This window comes from Crotalus tigris, unplaced genomic scaffold, assembly GCF_016545835.1.
Source record: "Crotalus tigris isolate CLP2741 ecotype Arizona unplaced genomic scaffold, ASM1654583v1 scf7180000017753.6788120, whole genome shotgun sequence".
Classification (NCBI taxonomy): domain Eukaryota; kingdom Metazoa; phylum Chordata; class Lepidosauria; order Squamata; family Viperidae; genus Crotalus; species Crotalus tigris.
The window spans coordinates 5,360,235-5,383,476 of NW_024096615.1; the positions used below are offsets into that span (position 1 = coordinate 5,360,235).

Genomic DNA, 23,242 nt, shown 5'->3' on the forward strand with positions numbered 1-23,242 from the left:
ATGCTTGAAAACCTAGATTTGCCAGACATTTGTACGATTCTACATCTATATGAAACCTTTGAGCCAGTTCTAAACTGCCGCTAGTAGAGAATATTTGTAGCTCCGGGTTGAAATGAAGGGGTCCTTGGTGCTCTCTGAGCTTGGTTGGTTTCTTGCAGATGTTTCATTACCCAGCTAAGTATCAACATCAGGGCTACAAGGGAGTAGGGTCTGATTCCTGTTTATAAACAAATTGCTTGCTTTGTCATTGCCTTGGTGATTCCTTGATTAGACTGTTGATCGGGCTGATCATTAGATTGTTAATCAAGGAATCACTCCCATAGGGAGTTAGAAGTTAGAGTGAGAAGTTCTCTAAACTTCTCTCTAATGAAGTGGTTCTCAACCTTTTTAATGCCGCGACCCCCAACCGGTCGTAAGTCGAGGACTACTCAACCGGTTGTAAGTTGAGGACTACTCAACTGGTGCAGCACCGTTTGCAGAATGGGACTTTTGGCGAGCTCAGCAGGGCAGAGACAGCCTGGACAATTCCTATTGGCTTTTGAAAGCCAATAGAATTAGACTCTATTCAAGAGGTTCTATTCTATTGGCTTTCAAAAGCCAATAGAATAAAAGGGAGTAGCACAGCTAAGGAAAAGGGTAAAAAAATGGCTGACTGCGTTGTTTGGCGACCCCCGTGAAATGGTCATTCGACCCCAAATGGGGTCCCGACCCACAGGTTGAGAACCGCTGCTCTAATGGCTAGAGAGAAATTCCCTGAAGATGGGCTCCAGAACGAGTCCAAAAACTCAGAATACAAAATCTCTGGTGACCGATCCAGATTAGATCCTGCAACCTTTATCCTGGAACACGAATATTCGCCTTCATTCATGAAATACATTTTTCTTTTTCTGAGCCCTTATGTTTGAGCAACCCTAACATACTGTAGTTGTTCTTAAATATTTTCTAGTTGTCACATCATGATCCTAAGAGATTTAGCGTGTTCACTACTAAATATCTTTCCCATATCTTTGCTAGCATCAATTTTAGGAAAAACAAAATGTTGCACGTCAGTGTTACCCTTTCAAATTAGAACAAAACAATAATTGAGAAAATTAAGAAGGGCTAAAAAACAAACCAACCCACAGATTGGCTGCAGCCCTCCAACTTGGCCCAAAACGTTGATCAGGTCCTCAACGCAGAATACATCACATGCTTACATCTTTTTTTATTATTACTTAATGCCATTACGAGAAGAACATAAATCACTGATTTTGAGAGGATCAGCAAAGAAGAGTGAAAATGAAAGAAGGTTTTACATTTTCAATCCTCCTGATAACAAAAGCAATAACAAAAGCAGCTAGGCATACCAATTTGGTAAGAAAAAAGCAAAGGATATGATGAACTAAGGTGTTTTTTAAAATATAAATCTGCCACAACATGAAAATCCTGACAAATGGAGCAATTACAGACAATGGTGAGAGAGGCACATTGGGTTTGGCTTGATCCCAAGTCAAACCTGGGACCTTCACTGAGGTGATGGAGTTCCCAATGCAAAACTGGGTTTCCACTGAAGGTGGCAAAGCTAAATGTAGATCTTTCCAACGTTTCAAAATAATGCTTCAAAGTAGAGAGATGGGAGAAATGGAGGACAGGAGAGGGGAGGGGAGAGGAGGGGAGGAAGGAGAATGGAGGAAGAGTAGAATAGAATAATAACTTTATTGTCACTTTGAATGTACAAAGTGACAATACATTAAAATGAATTTTTGTTTCATACAGCTCTCAAAGGGTCACCACCTCTGATATAAACTACATAAATATGGCAAAAATAAATACAGAATCATGCAGAATTAAGAGAGGAGAGGAGAGGGGAAAGGAGAAGAGGGAAGAGAAGAGAAGAGAAGAGGAGAGGAGAGGAGAGGAGAGGGGAGGGGAGGGGAGGGGAGGGGAGGAGAGGAGAGGAGAGGGGAGGGGAGGGGAGGGGAGGGGAGAGGAAGGGAGAGGAGAGGAAGGGAGAGGAGAGGAGAAGGGGGAGAGGAGAAGGGGGAGAGAGGAGAGGGGACCTGGGGGGAGAGGAGAGGAGAGAGGAGAGGAGAGGAGAAGGGGGAGAGAAGAGAGGGACATGGGAGGAGAGGAGAGAAGTGAAGTTCTGCTATAACAGTGATCCTCAACCTTTCTAATGCCGTGACCCCATAATACAGTTCCCCATGTTGTGGTGACCCCCAAGTGGGTGTGGCCACCAATAAGAGGGAGTAGGATAGCTAGGGAAAAGGGAAAAAATGGCAGACAGCATGGTTTGGCGATCCCCGAGAAATGGTCATTCGACCCCAAATGGGGTCCCGACCCACAGGTTGAGAACCACTGTGCTATAATAACCTTCAAACAGTTTCACACTGCTTTAAAAAAAGATATAGTTGAATCTCACCTACGGTTTGGTTCAAAGACTGTCCTTCATCACCTCTGCCTTTTCTAAGAATATTTGAAGAGTTTTTTGATGGAGTCAAAGACAGACAAAGGGAGAATTTGTGACTTCTTATGCAATTTCAACTAGTGGTTTCTTATTCCAGCTTCCTAGCAACTTTTTTTTTTCCTAAAACCCAGATTAAATTAGACCCTACCCTACAGCCTGTTGATTGGGATACCTGCTTCCTGTCACCTCCAGAGATGGCATAGGACTACCGTTGCTGCTTCTCTTGTCCACCTGTCCTGCTGAGGACTGTCAGGCAGAATAGCCAATTTCCATCAATTGCCAGTAGTAAATGTAATTTTCCTCTGTGGCCTTGCTCCTGGATGATAAATCAATCAATATTCTTTGCTTTCTTTCCAGGGCTGATTCTCTGGAGACTTAGATCAATGAGGAACTGGAACCTGCTACAGAGAGAAGAATTTCCTCCCATTTCCTGCAGCTTAATATTTTCATCCTTTTAAAAGCTTTGGTGGGGGATGTGTGTGTGAAAGAGAATTAAGTCACCATTTAAAATAATTAAAAGATAAAACTTGGAAACGCTCAACATCGAATGATGCTTCTTGTACTGTAAGAAAGTATTGTGAGATTGGGGTTATTTAAAAAAAAAATAATTGAAAGCCAGCCAGGAGCATTTGGGGGGAACTAGAGGTACTGTTCTGCTAAAACCCTAGGAGATCACTCATCTGGCTTAAGAGTTAATTTAACTTTCATAAAACTCTTGTGCAATGTACCACTCTCCACAAGGCAGTGCTTTAATCTTTTCCTTTAGTAAACCTTTATTTAAATTAAACATATATACCTATATTTGGACCGTAGGATTCAGTTGGATTAATCTATATGTTAAAGATGGTATTGTCACATAATACCTTAGTAATACTTCCAAAGACACACTGAACAGGGTATTTCAAATAGCGTTCACATTCATCAGAGCGTCACAAAAGAAGATGCCTGAATTAAAGCATTAAAATGTTGATTTTTTTAAAAAAAAAAGACCATAAAGGAACCTTTTTTCTTGGAAAGGGCAGAAAATTATGCAAAATATTTTCTTTTTATTAGCTGTACTACAATTATCCATTTCCTTCTCTTATTGGTATAATTATTATGATTATTACTTTGTTATACGATCATTACTCTGTTGTTTTGCACTGAAGACAAATTTTTTCTGTGTCTAAAAATTTTTTCTGTGTCTAATCACACTTGGCGAAATAAAGTATTCTATTCTATTCTATTCTATTCTATTCTATTCTATTCTGTTCTGTTCTGTTCTATTCTATTCTATTCTATTCTGTATTCTATTCTATTCTATTCTCTGTTCTGTTATCTTCTCTTCTCTATTCTCTTCTCTTCTTCTATTCCAGTGGTTCTCAACCTTTTTATACGGCGACCCCGGTCATAAGGATGTGGCGCGCATGCGCAGCAGCGCCCACATGTGCGGCAGCGCCCACATGCGCAGTGCTGCCAGCTGAGAAAAAAATGGCGGATCGCGTTGTTTGGCGAGCCCCGTGAAATGGTCGTTCGACCCCAAATGGGGTCGCGACCCACAGGTTGAGAACCGCTGTTCCCTTCTATTCTCTGTTCTGTTCTTTTCTCTTCTATTCTCTGCTCTGTTATCTTCTCTTCTCTTTTCTTTTCTCTTCTCTTCTCTATTCTATTCTATTCTGCATTCTATTCTATTCTATTCTGTTATCTTCTGTTATCTTCTCTTCTCTCTTCTCTTCTCTGTTCTGTTCTGTTCTCTTCTCTATTCTCTTCTCTTCAATCCCAAAGATGCTTTTTCAGAAGGCAACTGGACTTTCTTGTTTTTCTTTGAAGGCATTTCACTTCTCAACCAAGAAGCTTCTTCAGCTCTGACTGGATGGTGAAGAAGCTTCTTGGATGAGAAGAGAAACGCCTTCAAAGAAAAACAAGAAAGTCCAGTTGCCACCTGAAAAAGCACCTTTGTGACAACCATGACCTCGAAGACTGAGAATCTCCATAGACATTTGCAGATCAATCCCCAGTTTCCTTTTTCTAGGAAATCAACATCTAAAAGAAGATGGCATATCAATGAAGATTCAATCATCCAGGCCAGAGGTTGAATTGTGGCAACTGGACCAAACTTTGTCAATCTGAGACGTTTCTCATATTTTGCTCTGACTGATGAAGTTGCTTGAATGAGCAATGAAACATCGCAAATTTTACAGAGTTTGATCCATTGACATATGGAAAGACATTTTGGGGAGAAACCCCTGAAGTTGGCTTGGCAAGAGTTGGTACAGTCCAACGACTCTTCCGATTCCCTGCCTAACTAATTTTGTTCTGACTGTTGAAGTTGCTTGGATGAGCAATGAAACATCTCAGATTCACAAAATTCAGTCCGGTTGCCGTGATGCAACTTTTAGACCCCTTTGGCCTAGATGATTGAGTCTTCATTGAAGCATTGCAAGCCATTTTGGGGAGATACTCCTGAAGTTGGTTGTTGGTCCATTCCAACAACATTCTGCCTAACTAATTTTGCTCTGACTGATGAAATTGCTTGGATGAACAACGAAACATCTCAGATTTACAGAGTTTGCTCCGGTTGCCACGATTCAACCTTTAGATTATCTACACAGTTGGTCAATTAGGAAAGATGGTGGAAATTTGTCTCCAAAAATAGAGGAATCTCTGTTCCTTAATGCTGGGAGCTTTCAAAAATATCACTGAAGTGTTTTCCAGATAACTTCCCCAATAATTATTAAAGCCTCTATTGCAGCTAGTAAAGGCACTCAGTTGACACAGGTCCAATAATACTTTGGTTGCTTCATTCGTTAATGTTCTATGTCTAGCATCAAGGAGCAGGTGGGATGCCTGCTGAATTTTTTTATTTTCTATTTTGAGTCAGTTATCAAAATAACCTCAGAACACGATAGGGGAAGGCTGAGGATTTGCTGTTCCATCTCAGGAAGTAAAACTTTGGACAGGCCTTACCCTGAAATGACATCCCAACTGGCCAATCGGAAACTGTATTTTTTAAGTACGATTAAGTACGGTGGTTGAAGTTAGTTTGGTACAATTTCTAAATCCGATATGATATGAGCTCCATGGAGATGGAAGCCAATGCAGGGTGATGTGTGTGTGTGTGTGTGTGTGTGTGTGTGTGTGTGTGTGTGTGTTGGAAGAAAAAAAAATGAAAAGTGGTATGTAGCACACCAATTATTTTGATTATTATATTTTGAATATAAAGAGTCCCTGACAGGATGATCACGAGGGCCCTCAGGTGACCTGCATTGCTACTGAGGCAGTTAGAGGTTTAAAGGACTTGAGAGTCTGACCAAGTTAATATCAGCCTGACATACCATTTCTGACCACAACTGGAATATTCTCTGAACGACACCATCTCACTGCTAAAGGTACTTCTGATTTCCTCTTTCTGCCTCACATGTTTCTTTGTGGGTGTCATTTGAATTCCCTCTAGAACCCCATCTAGAATAAACAAGATAACTGGCTGAGAATTGGCTTGCCCTCAGAAGCTTGTCTGCAATGGTCTAGGGCAGTGTTTCTCAACCTTGACAATTTTAAGGCATGTGGACTTCAACTCCCAGAATTCCACAGCCAGCATTGCTGGCTGTGGAATTCTGGGAGTTGAAGTCCACATGCCTTAAAATTGTCAAGGTTGAGAAACACTGGTCTAGGGTCTCCTGCGTGAGCAGGGGGTTGGACTAGAAGACCTCCAAGGTCCCTTCCAGCTCTGTTATTCTGTTAAGCAAGATAACTGGCTGAGAAACGTAGACAGTACAAAACATTTATTCCTTAGCTCAAGTTGCCATTGATTTCTCCATCCTGGTTCTCGCTCATTAAAACAAACAAAGCAACACTACAAAAGCGACACTAACGGGGGGGGGGGAGTCTGTGGCAATACTGACTGTCTTAAATATAACACCAAGAGAGCAACTTGGGTCACAAAAGCATAAGGATAGTGGAAGAAGGAAAATTTTCACCAGGTGTCTAAAAAAAAAAAAAGTGAAGTCATAAACTTCCTTTGCTAACAAAATATTTACATGCCGGCAAAGAACGCAGGATTGCAGCCAGCTACAAAAACCCGTGATTGATGTTCCTCTTCAACAGAGCAAAGAGATGTTATAAAGGTGAAACAGGAAAACAAGCAGCGGTTGTTATGGAAAACATCTGAGCAACATCTTTGTGAAGATCACTTTGGAAGTGCCTCCTCGTCTTTTGCAGAAGGGAGACCAGAGTTGACTACTAACCCAACTAATTACACAGTAAGAATCAAATTGGAAATTAAAATAGCTATCCCTTCCTCATTAACCTCACTTCTCCACCATCCCCATCCTTTAAAAAGATCTTCCCTTCGTGGGATGAGTCAAAAAAGTCTGCCCAGAGCAAAGTCCCAACTATAATGTCTCGTGCAGATTCAAACTAAATGAGCTGAGAAATCCCATTTTAATGATGCATTGCATTTCCATGCTTGCTTTTTTATTTAATGAAGTATATATCCTCCTGATATCCACAGGGAGTCTTCAACATACAACAGTCTGTTTGGAGTAACATCAGCACTGAAAAAAAAAGGGACTTATGGCCGTTTTTCACACTTATGACCGTTGTAGCATCCCCATGATCATGTGATCAAAATTCAGACGCTTGGCTCATATTTATGACGGTTGCACTGTCCTGCAGTCACTGTGAATGGGGAAACCACTGTGTCACTAACTTAACAACCACAGTGCTTCATTTAACAACTGTGGCAAGACATGTGGTAAAATGGGGCAAAACTCACTTAACAAGTGTCTCAGTGACAGAAATTTTGGGCTCAATTGTGGTCATAAGCTGAGGACTACCTTATTGGAAGGGTTGCTGTTAGCAATTGCCAACAACAATAGTGTAGCAATCAACATTTTATCACAGTAAGGTGGAAATAATCTTTTCGTTTTCCTTCTGGGAACGATGGACGACAAGGGAAAGAATACATCAAAAGTCAATGAAGTTTAAAATATTCAAATTTATGATCTGCAGCCCACCAACTGTATGAGGCACTAGGACTATCATACAAGTAAGGAATCTCAGTTAGTCACAAAACTAAATTATGACATTGCTATTAGAGAGAGAAAAAAATGTTTAGAAATAAACAGGGACAGCATATCTGAAGAAGTGTCTGGTGTTATTTAGCAGCAAAATCAGGATTGGAGGTTTAACAAGAAAAAAAACTTCTCAGGAAAATATTTGGAGCGTTAGGGGACAAAATGTAAAATGGCTGCTGGGGACTTTTTTGGTGGTGGTGTTGATTTTCCATGAAAAAATGTTGTGCAAATACTTATATTCAGTTGCTTTTAGCAGACACAGCAACTGCATAAATAAGGATGTGGGCGAACTTCTAGAATTAATTAGGCAATTAAAAATCAACAGGTTATTCAATCTGCATGAGGCAGACTCAAGAATTTTTAAGAACTCACAAGCAGATGGCTAGGGAAATCTAGTAAGTGTTGTTTACTTTAGCTTTCTTAAAAGTTTTTAACAGCATCCTTTTCCTTAAAACTCCTCAGAATTATGGGAAATGGGTAATAGTAAAAAAAGATAGTTCTTATGTTAAAGAAAAACAAGCACTGAGGTTCATTATCATCGTTTCTGGAGTCTGTGCTATTTAATTTATTCATAAATGTCTTTTGTGAGCAAGGAGATGGCCAAATTTACAAGTGACATCAAATTATCCAAGAAGGATTGAACCATTCCCCAACTATTCCTTGGTGACAAACATCTCTGAAACACTGGGGTGGGAGATCAGAGAGAGGGAGAAAGGGAGAGAAGAAGGGAGGGAGGGAGGGAGGGAGGGAGGGAGGGAGAGAGAAGGAGACAGGGAGAGAGGAGGAGGGGGAGAAGAAGGGAGAGAGGGAGAGAGAGGGAAGGAGGGGAGAGAGAGAAGGAGGGGGAGAGAGAGGGAGAGGGAAGGAGACAGGGAGAGAGAGGGAGAGGGGGAGAGAGGAGGGAGAGAGAGGGAGGGGAGAGAAAGAGGGAGAGGGAAGGAGAAAGAGAGAGAGAGGGAAGGAGAGGGGGAGAGAGGGGGAAGAGTGGGAGTGGGGAGAAAGAGAGAGGGAAGGAGAGAGAGGGAGAGGGAGAGGGAATGAGAGGGAGAGGGAGGGAGGGAGAGGGAGGGAGATATATATAACTCCAAGAGTTATATATACACTTTGTGGTGGAATTCATTTTGCAACAGCAGCCTCTCACTCCCTCTTTCACCGGATCCAGCCTCAGGCAGGCAGCAAAACAAACTAGTAAGAAAACAAGAGCTTCCAGCCTGTCCAAATATTTCCAGAGCAGCACTTATGCAATCAGTGGAACATTAAGTACTCAAGAACCGCGCTCTGTTGATAGGCAAAAGAACACATTTGAAAGGCGACTCCGTTTGCCAACCAGCTATCAACCAATATGTACACAAGATGTTCCTGTAGCCTCCTATTTGGAAGCTGCCTCGTTTGCTTGTTCCTCTCCTCCCTGAACAGGTTTCATGATAGATTAAGGAGCCCGAAGGTTGGTTGTTTTTAAAAAAAAAAAAAGAAAGAAGAAAGAAAACAAACCAATAAGCAAATGAGAAATTTACACAGGTAACCTCCTCCCGCAGAACTTGCTGGAGAACATCAGCAGGTGTCAGAATTGTGAGGGGATCAGACCTTCAAACATGGATCTATCCTTCCCCAAACTAATGCATTTCGGGGTAGCAGAATCTCAGATCCCTAAGAACAAGAAGCCATTCTGAGCATGGAGGGGAAAAAATGGAGGCAGCATTTGCAGGAAAGAGGCACAAGAATGATCCACTCCCATGTGCTCAAAGCAGGGCTCTCATTCTCTTGCTTTTCAGTTCCAGAGTTGGTGCTATCAGCAGATCCTGAGGTCAAAGGCTGACACAAATTAAGTTACAGGAGGGAAGCTTTATTGTCTTCTGAATCCCGGCTCCCAATTCTGACATCCCTAGTCAACAAATTAATTGATTAGGGCAGCGCCCACCCCCCCCCCAAAAAAAATTTAGGGCACCAGGGACCGATTCCACGGAGAGAGGTTTTCCCTCGGGCCAGAGAGGGGCTTTGCTTGTTTGTGCGGACGGGTTGCTGGCATGCCACGGACCAGTACCGGTCCACGGACCAGGAGTTGGGGACCTCTGGATTAGAAAGTCACATATTTCATAGCGTGATATAGATTGAAAAATTGCAACAATGGATTGAAAGGGCTTCTATTACCATAGTTAAATCTTTAAAATAATGACAGGTGAGACACGTCATTTGGGTCAATCAAGCTATGCTTCAACTACTACCATTGGGAGGGAGAAATCCTGTAGGACCTGTCCTCTAGGCTGCCCCACTTTTAGGGTTCCCCCAAGCCCTCAACCCAGTTCAAATTCAAGTCAGTTTATTGCAGCCATATGGACAGAAACAGTAAAACATCCCATTGCAGGCTACTTATACACACACATACATACATGTATACAAATGCACTGAGCATGATCTACTGTGGAATAAGAACACAAGTAATAACATTAATTTTGAAATAAAAATTATTACAAGGATCTAAAAATAATATTTATCTTATTTATGTTATCCCCTGTGCGGCTGGTCAGAATCCAGCCACCTGCGCCATAATCACAGCCTGTTCATCCTGAAGCAGCCACAGGAGATAAGGAGTGTTGGAACAGCCAGGATACCTATCGATTATTTGGGAGGATATGGTTTTTTTTCTAATATCTCTATATAGAAATAGAATTGAAGAAGTATGTGTCCGATGGTCTCCACCTCTCCTGAAATACAGGAGCAGAGTCTTTCAGCCAATGGTATATTTTTATATTACCGTACAGGACACCATGCCCTCAACCAGTGGAACTCGTGCATTTTAAGCTAGCTGCAGGAAAAGAGAGACAGGTAGGTACACTGGAATAAATCAATTCCAGGTTCCTCGAAGCAAGCCACCCCATCTATTTGCACTGTATGGGAAAGGCCACAGCTCTTTGGAATAGAATTGTTAGAATAAATAATTTGCAATGCAGGCTAGAAACTAAGGAGATCGGGAGTTCTAGTCCCATCTTACGCACAAAGTCAACTGGTGACTTTGGGCCAGTCGCTTTCTCTCAGCCCTAGGAAGCAGGCAAGGACAGGCCACTTTTGAAAAACCTTGCCGAGAAGACTGCGAGGAATAGTCCAGGTGGTCACCAAGAGTTTGGAGACATCTTTCGAACCGTGATTTAATCTCTAACATCCCAGAGAGCTGTCAAATCCTTGGCAGCAGAAAATTAAACATTCTCAGAAAGTCCCCTGTAATCTGATTTACTAAAAGAGAAAAGGGATTAGGTTATGGAAATCTCATTAACTGGAGACTTCTGCTTTAACACCCACAGTTTATCTCTAAGTTTATTAAAGGAAGGGACTTCTAAGCTGTCGTGGTAAAAACTGGTTGATGAACAAAATATGTGGCTATCAGGGAAGGAAGGAAGGAAGGAAGGAAGGAAGGAAGGAAGGAAGGAAGGAAGGGAGGGAGGGAGGGAGGGAGGGAGGGAGGGAGGGAGGGAGGGAGGGAGGAAAAGAAGGAAGGAAGGAAAGAAGAAAAGAGGGAGGGAGGAAAGGAAAGAAGGAAGGAAGAAGGAAAGAGGGAGGAAAAGAAGGAAGGAAAGAAAGAAGAAAAGAGGGAGGGAGGGAGGAAGGAAGGAAGGAAGGAAGGAAGGAAGGAAGGAAGGAAGGAAGGAAGGAAGGAAGGAAGGAAGGAAGATTTCTGAAAAATAATGAAGGAAGAAAACTCCTCCGTAGAACTACAAACTTACTTTAGCTTAATTGGCTGATGAATCCATTATTTTAGAATTTTAGACCATTACAGGATAGAATTTATATTTATATTCTATATTTATATTATAGTCCTCATTTTACTAACCTCAAAAGGATGGAAGACTGAGTCAACCTTGAGCCGGTCAGAATCGAACTGCTGGCAGCTGGCAGTGTTTGCCTCCAATACTGCACTCTAACCACTGCACCACTACGGCTCTTAACAGAATTAGTTGTTTACATTTTGACTGATTTATCATTTGAGACTTGGAATATGCCAGCACAGAAACTAGCAGAGCATAGAAGAGACAAAATTATAAGCCATATGAAGAACAAGCACAAAATAATGAAAAAATAAAGCACAGTTTTCTAAGGTCTTCATTAGCTTTGTAAAGGATTATATTTTCTCCACCAACATCTTCAAGACCAGCAGGTGACTTTCCATTCTTCCATTCCCTACAGATGCATCTGCAATACGCTGAGGGAGAGCAAACCAAGTTCATTTTGACAGGAAACCCCAAAGAAACAAGGTAAGCTCCTCAGAGCTGTGTCAGAACTTGACAAGGTCCCTTTAGTCTAGCAAATCTTTAACAGCTAGCAAGCGTGACAGCAGGTAAACTAAAGATTTTTCTGGCAATTCATTAGATGGATTATGGGCCCGATAAGCAAGTGAACAACGTAAATTACTTGGAACAATCTCCCACCAGGGCTCAGCCAAAGCTGGAGAGAAACACCTTTTTTTTTTTTTTTTTAATTAACATTGCAGACCAGTTAGAGAAGCGACGGTGAAATTCATCATTTTCATAGTGCTTCTGGCTCCCATCAGCCAGGGTGGAGCAATTTGGTTCTTTTTTCTTCTGGTGCTTGTTTTTAATAGGAAGAAGCAGGACGAGCTGTTAAACTCTGCCAGGTTCTAATTGTTGCAGTTGAGAAAACAGATTCTGGAGCCAATAAATCCTAGTTCGTTTTCTTCTATACAAATATTGTGAATCCACGCTGAAGTTTCCACAGGCAGAGCTAAGGGTATTCTGAGACAGGGTCCTCCATCAGTAAAATGTCCTCCCTGCCCCATCTTAAATAACTTCCAGTGAGAAAAGTTGGAGATGAGAAAAAAAAAAACTAACGTGGACCTTCCAGATAAAATATTTGTCTTGCATTCTCTGCATAAAGCGTTAGATATCTTCTCTTAAACATGTTAGACCTGGCCCAGAGAATCACCAAGAGTTGGATATGAATGGATGATAACAGCATGATCAAGATGATCATTACCACCACCACCCAGATTCTACTCATCAATACATCCAGGACGTGTTCCACACTTATGTTCTCTCCATGCTACAATTCCTTTTCAGCAACTGATTTCCATATTTTAACTCCCCTTTCCAATCATTTTTCACAGGGGTCAGTTTAATTCTTCTACTACGTGACCTTTGTTCAAATGCAGAAGAGGTTTTTCCTTTAACAACTTCAATCAAATGCATAATTTAGCATTTTTGTACAACGACTAACTTCACCCCTCTGGTTTGGTTGGTACCCTCTGCTTTTTTCTGTGTATTTACTGGAAGTAATATAGTGTGGTAAAACATTCTTTATAAAGAACACTATTACTTAATGTGATTTTATCTCTACTTGGATTCAATACTAAGTTCTTTGAATTTCTTACAGCACTGTCTGGAATGCCTTCTGTTGTGGCATATATTTTTTTTCAAATAGTTTGGAGTGTTTTTTCTTATGTAACATACCCTTTTTTATATCCAAATACTTGCTACATGGTTTGATTGGGTTCTCCCTATTCCAAAGGTCAGAGTTCTTTTTTTCCCTCCAAACCTAAAGTATTTAGCAGATTTATGACAGCTATTACTGCCTCATCCTAATATTTTTCCTGCTAGGGTATCTACGTATGTTCTGGTTTGTTTTGTTTTTGCACTGGATTTTCCATGAGGTTTCAAACAGCATTTAATTCTTCCAGCAAAATCAACACATTCCTGCCTTTGTTAAAAATGGCTGGCATTAAAAAGGATTATATGTCATGCTTATGAATTCTTGTATATTTTTCAAATCCTTAACCTTTACTTCAGGATAGGATAGGAAATAGAATGTAGAATAGAGTATGAAATAGAATAGAATAGGGAAAGAATGGAATGGAATAGAATAGAATAGAATAGAATAGAATAGAATAGAATAGAATAGAATAGAAAATATGGAATGGAATGAATGGAAGAGAAGAGAAGAGAAGAGAAGAGAAGAGAAGAGAAGAGAAGAGAAGAGAAGAGAAAAAGAGGAGAGGAGAGATAGAATAGAATAGAGTAGAATAGGAATAGAATAGAGTAGAGTAGAGTAGAGTAGAGTAGAGTAGAGTAGAGTAGAGTAGAGTAGAATAGAATAGAGTAGAATAGAGTAGAATAGGAATAGAATAGAATAGAATAGAATAGAATAGGTTTCATTTGGCCAAGAGTGATTAGCCACACAAGGAATTTGTCTATGGTGCATAAGCTCTCAGTGTACATGCAAAACAACAGAGTAATAATATTCATAATAATGATACCAATAATAGGAGGTAGTAAAGAAGACGAGAAGGATAATAATAATACTACAGCCATACTACATGGGTAAATCTACTTGGACATAACACAGTACTATGGGGATTAGGTGTTCAGCAGAATGATGGTATGCGGAAAACCTGTCTCTATGTCTAGTTGTTTTGGCATGCAATGCTCTATGGCGGCGTCATGAGGGGAGGAGTGTGAAACCGGTTATGTCCAGGATGTGATGGGTTTGTAGATATTTTCTCAGCCCTCTTTCTGACCCATAATATATAGGTCTTCATTGGAAGGCAGGCTGGTTGCAACTGTTTTTTTTTGTTTGTTTGTTTGTTTGTTTGTTTGTTTTGCAGTGCTAACTATCTGTTGAAGTCTGTACCTCTCCTATTTGGTCGCTGTACAAAACAGTTATATAAAGTAGGTGAATATTATTCTTGGATAATGATCAATAAAAGCCATTGTGTATATGCTCCTGGAAAGCCTTATGTTTTCACAGATCGGTCGACACCAAGAACACTGAACACTGTTTTGATTTAGATGAAACAACGGTTGTGTAAGTTAGCTTGCCATTGAGAACTAATTCATTTCAAAACATCTGCCTCTGTTGAGAGCCTTTGTTGGCTGCTGTCTCCATCATTCCAGCATGTGGTCCAGAAGGTCACATCTTTCGCCATAGGGCCACGTGTGGATTCATTCATTGTGTGGCTTATTTGGAGAGATCACTCTTTTCTTTCGTGGCAGACAGTCGCTACACATCTAGAGGGCAGATCTTCCTGGGCTCTGGCAATGACTCCTGACTGGTTCGCTTGTCATCTTTAAACAGAACCATAAATCTCGCTCACAAAAGGTAAATGTGGAACACACAAGACCTTAATCAATTTCAAGGGTCTCGTTTGCATTGCTTCCTTGCCCACACCAATTCCTGAAGCATTAACAGCCTCTCCTTTGTTGTTACATCAGTTGTTTAAAGGAAGACTTCTCCGCCTTCTAGCCAGAGAGTCGACTCACAAGCCTTTTGAAACACTGGTCTCTCCAAGCATTAAACGTTTCATGTCACAGGTGAGTCTCACTTGGGCCTGTTGCTTTAGCTCTTTCTCTATCAACCTAAGAATTTCTTAAGAATTGCTCCACTTTCCCTGTCCGTTTTCTTAGGACTCAACTCATAATCATAGTCGTAAGTGTGGGAAATGGCCGTATGGTACTTTTTTCAGTGATGGTGTCACGAAGTGAACTGTCGCAAGTCACGGACTGCCTGTATAGTCCTCCTAATTTCTGGCCTGTGCAACTTATCTGCAAACTCTGATGCTGCTTTCTTCATTATTTCCTCTCATAATTTCCATTCTGCTTTGAAACTCTGGCAAAAGCGTTTCCTAGAGAATGGGTTCACGGTGGCCCATCATTTGTAAGAGGTTTATACGGTTCAGCCTCTTATCGGAGAGCAGAAGAGTTCTACCCTTCTCTGTGCTCTGCAGTTAAGTCACTAAATTTGTTTATTCTTGCTGTGATGAAGGTAGGAAGGTATTTCTTTATTTCCTCTATGATGTCGTTAGCTTTCTTCTTCCCTTTTTTCCTTTTTTTTTCCTTTCACGTTTTAATCCTTCCTATTCTCTTTTCTTTCTTTGAGTTCAGGGTGTATTAGATCAGAGGTCTCCAACTTTTCTCGATTGGCGGACTGGACGGAAAGCGAGCGGGCAGTATTTTACACACACACACACGTGTGCACATACACAAATGGAGCTGCGGGCATGTGCGACACAAATGGGGCAGTGATCACGCCGACGTGACACCCCGTTTTCACGTGGTGCCCTGTTTTCACCAGGCGACGCCCTGTTTGTGTAACAGTGATGGCGCTAGTGCAAGTTGAGGGTGAGCACATACACACACATGCGTGCACTGGCCAGTCTGTTTTGCATCCTGCTGGCTAGCAGGTCATGGCCCGGTGATGGGCCGCGACCCACAGGTTGGGGATCCCTGTATTAGGTTTTACTATTATTAATAAAAAAAATAATCTATATATAAACACAGAGAGACAAAAATGCACAAATGCACATAGCACACACGTGCAATTTAATTCAGCTCAGGGGCCGTCAGTCCTTTTCCTGCATCCCTCCCTCAGCCTCACCATCTGCACACCAAATAAATAATGCAAATTGACGTTTTATGTATTTAGTTACTTTGAAAATTAGATCTTAAAATGGATTCTGCACGTATCTGGTGGACTGCTTCGCAAGAGATGTTAAGAGTTACTTCCTGTCAAGAGAGCAATAGAGATGGAGGTTAAGACTAAGCAGCAAATAGACAAAATGGAATACCAGCCATGGGAGAATGTTAATGAATTAGGCAGGTGCATATCACTTCTAAATCTGACAACAGAATTCCCCATTTCATCTCTGGCTCCTAAACCTTGACTACATATGGTCTATGAGTACAAAAAGCAAACTTAGATTGTCTAGACATTGACATGGCCAGTTTGTAGATCTATGGAGTCTTTGGTGTGGCCAGTTGGTAGATCTATGGAGTCTTTGAGCTTGGTTGTTTCTTGCAAATATTTCATTACTCAACTAGACAATATCATCCATGCGAGAAGGAAGTGGGGTGTATGGAGAGAAGGAGGAGGAGGACTGAGTAGTCCTTGGTGGTCTCTGAACTTGGTTGTTTTCTCGCAGAGGTTTTATTACTAAACTAAGAAACACTATCAGTGCTAGTAAAAGGGAGTAGAGTTTGCTATCATTTAAAATTTAAACTTAGCCTTTAAAATTTACTCTTAGCATTTAAAATTCAATCTTAGCCTTTAAAATTTAAACTTAGCCTTTAAAATTTACTCTTAGCATTTAAAATGAGAACAGATTCTACTCCCTTACTAGCACTGATGATGTTACCGAGTTTGGTAATGAAACATCTGCAGGAAAATAACTGAGCTCAAAGAGCATCAAGGACTCCGTACTTCAACCCTGAGATACAGATATTCTAGTCGGTCGGTTTTAGATCTGGTAAATGCTTCGCAGGATCTCCAAAGAAGACAGTGACAGGTCCCATGAATACGATTGCCAAGAAAGGAAGATAAGACATTCTCGTGAAGTTATGAGGGGGTCAGCTGATGATGTTACCTAGTTGGGTAATGAAACATCTGCAAGAAAACAAGCAAACTCAGAGAGCACCCAGGACCCCTCACGTCTACCCTGTGCTACCAATATTCTACTCCATTGGTATCATGAAGTTATGCTTGACTTAAAGAGGACTTCACTTATTTCATGGATGCTTTGCTTTTAGGTATGCTTTGACTTAAGAAAAAAGGCATTCCTTCCATGTTGGGGCTACCTGAAACAGCAAGAATTTTGGGAACAAAGGTCAGCAATGTTTTTTTTTAAATACAACATATCATCACAAACAAGATCTAATTACTTCCTAACTTGCAACTCAAGGGGCAATTTGCTACACATCCCACACCATAAACGCTGCTGACATAAACTTGCCCGCATTTTGCTTAATGTTTCTAAGGCAGCTCTACTTCATTAATATACGCTTCTAATTTTATGCACTCTTGTTTGATTCATTAACCCCTGGATAAAATGAATGAGCTGTTGATTTAGGGATACTGTTCATGAGATGCTGGGAAGTTATGGATCACCTCCTTCCAATCATCCTTTTTTTTATTATTATCAATCTTTTGGCCCCTCCCTTATTCCAAAGCTACAACAGCAAATGCTAGCAAATTATATGGCATGGTCAGGGAGCTATTATATGCCCTACCTTTACCATCAAGAGTCTAGAACCATAGAACATAGAATAATAGAGCTGGAAGGGACCTTGGAAGTCTTCTAGTCCAGCCTCCCTTTTCGAGCAGGACACCCTAGACCGGGGTAGGCAACCTTGGCTCTTTTATGACTCGTGGACTTCAACTCTGGCTCAGGAATTCTGGGAGTTGAAGTCCACGAGTCATAAAAGAGCCAAGGTTGCCTACCCCTGCCCTAACCATTCAAGACAAATGTTTGTCCAGTCTCTTCTTGAAAGCCTCCAGTGATGGAGCACCCACAACTTCTGAGGGCAAGCTGTTCCACTAGTTGATTGCTCTACCCACTAGGAAATTTCTCCTTCATTCCAGGTTGCTTCTCTCCTTAACTGGTTTCCATCCATTGTTTCTTATCTTGACTTTTGGTGCTTTGGAAAATAGTTTGACACCCTTGTCTATGTAGGAGCCCCTCAGATATTGGAACAGTGCTGTCATGTCTCCCCTAGTCCTTCTTTTCATTAGACTAGACATACCCAATTCCTGCAACCGTTCTTCGTATAAAACATGGAGCAAATGTGAAAGAATAGCCCTAGAGGCAAGTTTCCTGGAATTTTTTCCCCCAGTTTTTCAATTCATCCACAGGCTATGAAGGACATGGAGCACTTTCCAGTCAAGGTTAAGATCCATTAAACAAACATAAAGACAAAACAATTATAGACTTGATTACCACAGTATATATCACCCTTACTGGTGCTACTTTATGGGGCCTTTCTGGATCACGAGATAGGAACAGAATAACCAAAACCACACTTCCTATTCATGGGGAGAAAATAGAAATCTTTCTTTTACTTCCATGGAAAAAAGAAATATATATACTCCCAGGAATACAAATAAAGGTAAAACAATGCTGTTATTTTATCTTTAGAATAGAAGATAAGAAGAAAGAAAGAATCGGTAGGAACATCAGTACTATAAATGCAGAAGTCTTCGATTAAGTATTGTGTTGCGGCCTCTTGCAATTAAATATTTTAGTATAACAGTGACAGAATCAAACAATGAATTTTTTTTTGCTTCTCTTTTGCATTTCTTTAGAAGCTATTTGTCTCAAGCTGACCAGGAATGATTGAGGATAGGAAATGGGTTTTTGTAATTTTTTTTTCCTTTTCTATCAGTCTTGTTTGTTTGTTCTTTTAAGCACGCAAGTAAAGTGTGTAAATGTCCCAGCATGAGGACAAGCCTGAAAAAAAAAATGAGTTATGCAAAGTAGCACTCCAGGTTCCATCTAAACTGCCGATTTCTCTTATGATATGTGAGAAAATTAAACTGAGTCTTCCTCAGATGATATTTTTTTTAAAAAAAAAAAAAGAGTAAAGGAATCCAGGTATTTTTTTTTCTACCATTTTACTGTCCCTCAATAAGAGTTTGTCTGAGGCACTAGAAATGTTTACAGCTGAGCCAATAGGTGTATTAATGTTATCTAATACATAAAACAAACTGCATAGATTTAAAGAATTCGATTAAGAATAGCTGCTTGACAGCCCGTGTGGTCGCAACATGAACTTTATTAAAATATCACGAAGCCACAAAATGGTATTTCAACTGGCTTTGGCCACACTTCTGTTGTAATGTTGTGGTCACTTTTGCCAATTCTTACCAGAGTCTTGCCCGCAAAGCTGTAAGAACCAATCTCTGTAAGACGAATAAATCAGTAACTTCTGATCAACTTCTTAGATTATAAGTATGAGAGACATCAAGAGCTGAAGAAGCTTTTGGGATGAGAAGTGAAACGTTTTTGAAAGAAAACACCAAGAAAGTCCAGTTGTCTTTTGGAAAAAAGCATTTTGGGACAACCACGAACTGGATCATTGAGAATCTCCAAAGACACGAGAGACACCAAGGATATGATGTCTTGAGATGACCTATTTCTGAGGCTCAGTGAAACAACTCCAGCGTGGACCACAACACCCATGGTGCCCAACTGTGGACCAAGACTCCACATTTCCTCATTTTCTAAAAGAGAACTGTGTTATTCTCTCTACTTTTCAAGCAACATTCAGTCATGAGATGATTCTTTGCCTAACGTCACCTTAAGAAATTTGCCCACAAAATATGGTTGAGGGAAGAAGCTTCTCTATTCAGAGCAATATGTTTAATGTTGCAAGTTGGGGTGCAAAAGTCAACTGCTGGTGGGAAAAATGTCCACTTCTAAAGAGGGATCAAAGCAATCGGAGACTGCGTTGGCTTTTTTGGTGGCTACAACATCTCCTCTGAAAAGTTCTCAGTGCTCCTTCTACTTCGCAGTTCTTTACTATAGCATGCAATTTACTAACATTTAACCGTAAAAGTTGATAACTAAATTTTATATTTCATCTTGCTCAAAACCATCTATATTTAATTAAGTAACAGTCTGTTTATATTACACACATGAAAATGTTGAAATTCATACATATGTACAACTAACTGATCATGTGAAATTATGCTATTATTAATACTTGTTTTGCAAATATTCTGTTTGCCACTATAGGTGGGCTGTTTTGCCAAATGAGTCATAATAATTATTTTTGCCAGTTTATTAATAGGTGTTAGGTAGATTCTAAATGTTAAGCGGATACAGAGGATTTTTTTTAAAAAAAAAAAAAGTTGTCAACACAATCTTGATTAGTATTGTTACTTTTCTGAACCATCCACAAATGGAATGAATAAAATACGATACCCCCTATTTTAAGTAAATAGTTTATTAAGCTTAACTTTTAAAAGATCACTCAAATATAATGTGAGCACCAGAAGTATTTTGCAATAATTTTCTCAGTGGACATTTATTAATTTCCTTAATAAATAATAATTTATTGATCAGAAGTAATACTTTTGATTTGTTTAAAAACAACACCAGAATTACAGCTAGAAACCAAATAAAACTTCAGAGGAGACTCATCAAAGTTGCCAAAAGACGCAACTGCTCTAATGCACTACAGAGCAATGCTGTGTCTGCACAATACTGTTCATGAAACAATTGTTTTGACAAATTGCACAGCGCTCCTTTGTATTCTGACACAACAACTCCATATACAAGCCAGCCTCAATTATTGAAGTCTTGTGATTATTTAGAAACTTTAAATGACTATGCCCAGAGAGATGAACGGGGTCCTAATATATAAAGGTATTGAAAGTGCTGAATTAAAGCAGTCATTAGCAAGAAATGCCACAATATTACTTTTCACGCTGAAATTGCAGGCCTGTTATTGCCTTCATGCTCAGACATGTGGAACTTATCTGAGGTAACCTGATGCTTGCAAATGACTAATTAGCTGAAATTTAAAAAGGCAGATAGAAAAGCAACTGGGGATAATAAAAAAAAAAATTGTCCTGAAGCAATATCAGATACTATTTTTGCAGTTCTTAATTTTTCTCCCTTCCTTTCTTCATCGTTGAAAAATATAAACCTATTATGCTTTTCACTTTCGGGTAAGCAAAATTATGCCAAGAATGAGAAAAGAGCCAGACAGAAAAAGACAAAGAATTTAAGGAAACATAGCTAAATGTATTTTACATCAACACCTTTCCACTGTTTTTCTCCAAGCCTTTCTACCTTTGCAGATCATCCTTAATTCTATCACCTCCGTGCATCTCTTCCTCCATTTAAAAAATATTATTTCGACGCAGATTTTAAAAGCTGAGCCAAGATCTGTAATTTTTTTAACCGAGTCAGTCCCGATCACTAGAAATGCCGGGCTGATCTGACCACTCAGGAAAGGAAGAAATAAATGTTTTCATTCAAGCCAACCTTTTTCCTCAATCTCCTCTGGAGCCCTTCAGGGTCAGCAAACACAGAAAGCACCGGTGATTTGGTTAAACAAGGTTAAAAAAGAATTAGGAGCAACTCTGCCTGCCTGCTTCTGCTCCATTATATTTTACTTTCCTTAAGTTTAATCTCAGCATTCCTGTCCGGTTTATCATTGCCAGCCTGGCCTCGTTTAGACAAAACGTGGAGCTAATCAACATTCGCAGCTAATGTTTATGCAAGGTTTGGCCATGGCTACCAAATGGCAGAGAAATATATTTTTCTAGGAGAAAAAAAAAAAAAAAAACCTATGAGGCCACACGGACTCTTAACACCGACACAGGTCTAAAAGCAAAGTCCCGTTTCCTATGTAAGAAGAGCAAACTGGAACAAAATGCAGGAAGACATTTGTTAAGCGGGTTTTGCCCCACTTTACGACGAATCCCTGCCGTTCTTAAATTGGTTGTTAAGCGAGTCTGACTTCTCCGTTGACTTTTGCTTGTCAGAAGGTCGCAAAAGGAGGATAATGTGACCCTGGGACACTGCAATCGTCGTAAGTATGAACCAGTGGCCAAGCGTCTGAATTTGGATCACATGATCATGGGGTTGCTGGAAAGATCGTAGCTGTGAAAAAACGGCCCTAATTCACTTTATTCAGTGCTGCTGTAAATTTTGAACGGTCAATATCTTCTTGATATAATTTTCTACAAACGCCAAGGCAATACGCCGGCTAAAAGTTTCCATGCCGTCTCCTTCAGGCCTCACCCGTTTTTCCTACTGGCCCTGGTGATGAGGAAATTTAACAAGCAGAACATTAAATGGGCAAATAATTACCTTTTAACTCTTGGAAGAGGCCAACGTCAATTAACACACCGGAGCTCTTAACAAACAGAGAGGAGGAGGAGAAGGAGGAGGAGGGGGTGGAAAGTCAGAGCAATTCCTGCAGTCTTCAAGGCCGTTCCTAACAGGAGGAAAAATCAAAAAGCCGGGGGAAAATAGTTAATTTCTGTAACACTGATGGAGAGAAGATGGTTAAACCCCCCCCACCCAAACATGAAAAGAACAAACAAGATGTAGTCAGGATATTTAATCTTTCATTATGAAAAACACATGCATTTCTTCCTTACAGGCTGAAATGCTGAAATACATTGCTATCGTGTCACCCCTAGTCCTTCTTTCCATGCAAATAAGCATAAAACATTGCAAATTCAAGCTGTTTTGCACTCTTCCATGAAATAGACTTCAAAGGGAGGAAATCCTCAATGAAAGTTTGCGAAGGAAGGGAAGGGAAGGGAAGGGAAGGGAAGGGAAGGGAAGGGAAGGAAAGGAAAGGAAAGGAAAGGAAAGGAAAGGAAAGGAAAGGAAAGGAAAGGAAGGGAAAAAGTTTGCGAAGGAAGGGAAGGGAAAGGAAAGGAAAGGAAAGGAAAGGAAAGGAAAGGAAAGGAAGGGAAGGGAAGGAAAGGGAAGGAAATGAAGGGAAGGGAAGGAAAGGAAATGAAGGGAAGGGAAGGGAAGGGAAAGAAAGGGAAGGGAAGGGAAGGGAAGGAAAGGAAAGGAAAGGAAAGGAAGAGAAGGGAAAAAGTTTGCGAAGGAAGGGAAGGGAAAGGAAAGGAAAGGAAGGGAAGGGAAAAAGTTTGCGAAGGAAGGGAAGGGAAAGGAAAGGAAAGGAAAGGAAGGGAAGGAAAGGAAGGGAAGGGAAGGGAAGGGAAGGGAAGGAAAGGAAGGGAAGGGAAAAAGTTTGCGAAGGAAGGGAAGGGAAAGGAAAGGAAAGGAAAGGAAGGGAAGGGAAGGGAAGGGAAGGAAAAAAGTTTGCGAAGGAAGGGAAGGGAAAGGAAAGGAAAGGAAGGGAAGGGAAGGAAAGGGAAGGAAATGAAGGGAAGGGAAGGGAAGGGAAAGAAAGGGAAGGGAAGGGAAGGGAAGGGAAGGGAAGGAAAGGAAAGGAAAGGAAAGGAAGAGAAGGGAAAAAGTTTGCGAAGGAAG

The 23,242-nt window shown here is 40.5% G+C and overlaps 1 protein-coding gene and 1 long non-coding RNA gene across 7 annotated transcripts in view; one reads left to right on the plus strand and one right to left on the minus strand.

The window, feature by feature from the left end:
* ZMIZ1 (zinc finger MIZ-type containing 1) overlaps nucleotides 1-23,242 on the minus strand; it is a 328,745-nt gene that overhangs the window by 243,250 nt on the left and 62,253 nt on the right. For 4 of the 6 annotated variants that reach the window (XM_039340782.1, XM_039340781.1, XM_039340773.1 and 1 more), the window contains exon 2: nucleotides 22,097-22,223. The exons of 1 other annotated variant lie outside the window; for it this stretch is intronic. The gene's annotated coding sequence lies outside the window, so the exon portion shown is untranslated. Of the gene's footprint in view, nucleotides 1-21,265; nucleotides 21,768-22,096; nucleotides 22,224-23,242 lie in introns of those variants that run through there. One more of the 6 variants, XM_039340776.1, reaches the window with a different exon arrangement.
* On the plus strand, nucleotides 13,624-17,587 carry LOC120306840. Its single transcript, XR_005556400.1, has 3 exons — nucleotides 13,624-14,601; nucleotides 14,715-14,813; nucleotides 17,025-17,587. It is a non-coding gene; the product is annotated as an uncharacterized LOC120306840 (long non-coding RNA).